The 4,569-nt window shown below is 30.5% G+C and overlaps 1 protein-coding gene across 1 annotated transcript in view; it reads right to left on the bottom strand.

The window, feature by feature from the left end:
• LOC117123748 (ciliogenesis and planar polarity effector 1-like) overlaps positions 1-4,342 on the bottom strand; it is a 36,929-nt gene extending 32,587 nt beyond the window's left edge. The window contains exon 1 of the mRNA XM_033269757.1: positions 4,209-4,342. The gene's annotated coding sequence lies outside the window, so the exon portion shown is untranslated. The remainder of the gene's footprint in view (positions 1-4,208) is intronic.
• Between the last annotated feature and the right edge of the window lie 227 nt (positions 4,343-4,569).

The following is a 4,569-nucleotide window of genomic DNA, read 5'->3' as shown; positions in this document are numbered from 1 at the left end:
GTACAGTACAGGTTACTTTTAAGTTATGCGAAGCATGATAAAGTTAAGTGGCCAGTAAAAAGCATGTGCTTCCGATGCTTTATGCCTACCAAACTATAGATTAACTTCCTACTTAAAAGTCTTCTGTCTGATGCAATACAGCCAAATATTTTAATACACAATATCCTTGAAAATAAATTTGACTCAAAAAAAAGCTTTGACTTGAATCAATTGATAACATAATGAGCACAGAGGAGCAAGTTTCATAATATGAGATAAACTCTGCTTTCAGAACCAACTGTAGGTGGCCTTAAAGATCTACATTTCTATGGCAATTATTTAATTTTTGTTTTAATTCCTCTATTTATTATCCTTAACAGGGCACAGACTCAGGTTTTTGTACATACAGTATAATTAACAATTTGCAAACTGAAACTGTATGCAGGTCTACAAACACACTATCCAATACTAAAATGTTCTATTTATGATCAGGATGTGTTCAAATTTATTTATTTATTCAGGTATAAAAAGACTCAAAATACAATTCAAGATTGAAATGAAGAGCTTACATAAAATCAATGAAGAAAAATACAGAAATATAAAACCAGCAATAAACATTTGAGAAAAATTTCAAATTACAAAAAAAATTTAATTATTTATTATTTACAATTAATATTAAAATATCAATCAGCATAAATTGATTAATTAAATCAATTAATTAGAATTTTAAGTTATTAATATATACAAATTTCATTAAAAACAGTTAACAGTCATAGCCCTATTCGAACAATTACATTACACATTAAAAATTCAATAAACAAAATAAAACCAGTTCAATTCAGGAAGTACATTGCCAATTATCCAAATTAATCTTTATTTAACAGTCCAATAACACTTGGAATAGTTGACTTGGCAAATCTTTTTGTTCGACAGCGTGGTACAAAATACCGATTAACCTTTCGAAGTGATCTTATTGGTTCTTCTCTTACTGGGATCCATTCCTTAAAGCTTTCTGATGATAGCAGATCAAATGTTAAACTGCACATTAATTTTATGATGAATTTAATTAATGAATAATTATATATAGTGCTGAGAGCTGCAAATTTCTAATGTAAACTTCACTTGCTTATAGCTTTGTTTCCCACTGTGTCCTTAGAATAGAATAGAATAGAATAGAAATCTTTCTTTATTCTGGATACTCAGTCAGTATTGTTACACTGTTCTTCCCTGAGGTCCAGGTATTATCTTAAACTACATTATATAACAAAATAAAATTAAAAGAAAAATTCAAGACTAAAGTGTTTTTCAATTTATTTCTTGTATTTATGCTATGGTAAGTATCAATTAATTTGATTCCATAAGGTCATTAACAGGTGTTCTAATACCAGCATGCAAAATAATTCTGGCTAGTCTATTTAGTAAAACTTGAAGTGAGTTAAGGTGTGCAGCTGTGCAATTGGACCATACAGTACTACAATATTTGAAAAAAGGTAATACAAAAGAATTTGCTAAAATTCTAAGAGAAGAATTAGGTAAAAAATATCTTAATCTACGAATAACACCAATGCGTTGAGAAATTATGTTTTCTACTTTTTTTTATGTTTCTACTATATCCTTTTTTTCCTTGGCTACACCTAATCTGTTGTTTACGCTAACCATAGAATTAAATATAATATCAAAAACTGCTCCATCATGGATAAAAAGTAATCCTAGGTCAACAGATACAGACGAGATGAAAGATGAGTCAATTAGTGGGTATATATCATCAGCTATATTTTGTTCTTTAGGCATAGGGTAATAGATCTTTATGGGGTGTGAGTCACCCTACCTTGTTAATGGGTTTGATCCCTTGTGAAACCGTTCTCATGACACACAGGGGCCTAGAAAATGACTGGATAGTTAAATGATCACCAATTTTTTTCTATCATATAAATGGTGGATTTGTCAAGTTTAATTATAGGCAATATTACTCAAGCTTATGGAGACTTCTGTATTATAGTATAATATACTAATTATTAAATATATTAGTTTGTATTTATTATTATTCATATTGAAATGGAATTGAATTACTTGGTGATTAAGATGCTTGTCTTTCAATCCCAGGGTTCTAAGTTCAACTCTTGTGACAGCAGGTTTATTTCTCATGATCAAAATCAACTCCACTCACAATGCCTCATTATGAGATTTGCAGTGTTTGTACAGTATCATCAATTGTGATTCTATAGATACAATCATAATGTGAAAGATGGGACATCAACTGTTGCACTTTTTATATAGGGATGCTTAGGTCAAATGGAAGAAAGCTAATCAGTTGCTTGACATTTTATTAGTAACCGTAAAGACTGATCATCAAAAAAGATACACACAACAAAAATTCCCTGAGAGCTTTAAATAAAAATGAGGAAACTAGCAACAAAACAAACAAAATGTAAAATGAAAGTCGTAATAAAATAGGCTCACTAATTTAATAATTTATCTACAAAAAAAATAACTGAAATTGGATGTCTAGACTAATACAGGTCAGAAGATAAATCTAATGTATAATGGTCAAAGCATATTATAGCCAAAAGTTTTCTTTTCAATAATTGCCAGTAGAAAAGGGATACAAAAAGTGTAAGATTATAAAAAAATAAACCACTGTAGGATAAAGGCAGGAAGTTCTATTATATGCTTATCTGAACACCGTTATCTGAACACCGTTAACTGTGAAACATCCAGGCTGAGACTCTCAGAGTATTTTACATATGCAATTTCAAGTAATTTTAATGATAAATTATCATTAACATTACAGTACAAATACTACATTTTTAAAACATTTTCATCAACTAAGGGATGAGCTCTAAACTATATTACAATGTTTGTATCTTGTTTTATTAATATTGTACTTGTTAAGGTGTCTATTGAGGAAAATAGGACTATGAACTTGTTTTATTTTGTAAGAATGCACTAGCATAATGGCATGTGCCTATGTTCTAGGTGTACATCCAATGAATTTAATTCAATTGATTGATGCAGCATTTAATTGAAATTACTGGGACAACAAAAAAATAGATCAATCAATGAATACAATTTAGACAAGCTTTGACAGGCATCAAGAATTTAAAACTTTTAAGGTGATTCAGGGATTTGATGTAACCTGTCACGTTATAATTATCTATATTATTGTAATCTTTTATCATATGACAGAAAATTTAAGAATCAGTATCACACGAGTAGAAAAAAATTAGCTGAACCCCGAAGGCATGTTGAATTTAATGGGCCACGGATACTAGGTATAGACAGGTCTCTGTACTGCTTGCAGTACACGTTCACCTAGGTACAAACCACCATCAAAGTTTCTTGTTCTATTTATTATGAATACCTCAACAAACGTGGATTGACATAAAGCTGAATTGAAATCAAAGTAAACACTTTGTTAACAAATGATCCTTAACTTAATTCTTAATAATCTAAATCGCAAGCATTTTTCTGCAAGTTCATATAATCCCATTCTTACTATTTCTTGAAAATATGGGTTATGGAATTACAGTATTATCCGAGGTGATTTTTATTAGATGAAGAAATTGGTGGTTTACTATGAAAGTGAACTTAATTAGAAACTTAATATAATCTATTGAAGGTCAAGTAGAATAGAGAACAGGAAAAGGAGGAGGATTTAAGAAGAGCAGGACTGACCCACAACAAAGGGTCACCGTAGTATTGTATCACATGACCAATTATAGCTATGAATATATTTTTAGCAGAAAATGTAAGAATATCAAATGAAAATAAAATACAAAATGAATGAAAAATGAATCTTACTGCACTGTTTATAAAGGATTAATTAATGGACGGATGTAGAGCCACACAGGAAGCCACAATAATAAAAAGGATTAAAGGACTAGTTATTACACTAGATGTTAGGAATTATTAAACCTGCAAATAGTAAGTTCAGATTGAATAGTTCGGAACTGTGTTAATAAGGTAAGCTATCTATTATAAAACACTGGTACACTTTTATTTCATTGTACATTAACTGTATAGTACACTCAAATGATCAGATATGTTAGATAGACCACCCTCCAATAAAACTTGTTAATTTTGGAAAAAAACATTGATAACCAAGGAGTGAATCTGCTATGTATCTGCACAGGAATTTATAATGCACTGATGGAGGTTTATATATTAATGGTAGATGATGATGATAATAATATTGACTTTTTGTTTGTCTTGATTAACCTTTACAATACCTTTATCCTCTTTGTCTGCAGCAGTGACCAGTGTACTGGACAGGACGTCAGGAACACCGGCAATGTGGCGCAAGACGTCATTGTCCTTGTGCCAGAGGAAGAGGTTGCCTTTTTTTTGAAGACCAACTAGAAATGCCCCTGCAATGCAATAAGTAGTTAAAATCATTTGTTATTATAAGAGTCTAGACAGAACACTCAGCTTACTTTATGATAAATTATTGCTGGTTGACATTAGGTGATCATACCACATTGTGTTCATCTCCTATTAATGTAGGCTTGGAATTTTTCTATGTAGAAGTTATTTTTTTTCTTCATGTAAATTGTTTGAGATGAGTACACCTTTGAAGTTACATGTGCTGTT

The sequence above is a fragment of the Anneissia japonica genome, unplaced genomic scaffold (genome assembly GCF_011630105.1).
Source record: "Anneissia japonica isolate Jap-2015-1 unplaced genomic scaffold, ASM1163010v1 scaffold1104_len307771_cov217, whole genome shotgun sequence".
NCBI classification, from domain to species: domain Eukaryota; kingdom Metazoa; phylum Echinodermata; class Crinoidea; order Comatulida; family Comatulidae; genus Anneissia; species Anneissia japonica.
The sequence above is the reverse complement of the archived record's forward strand: the minus strand, read 5'-3'. Positions and strand labels throughout refer to the sequence as shown.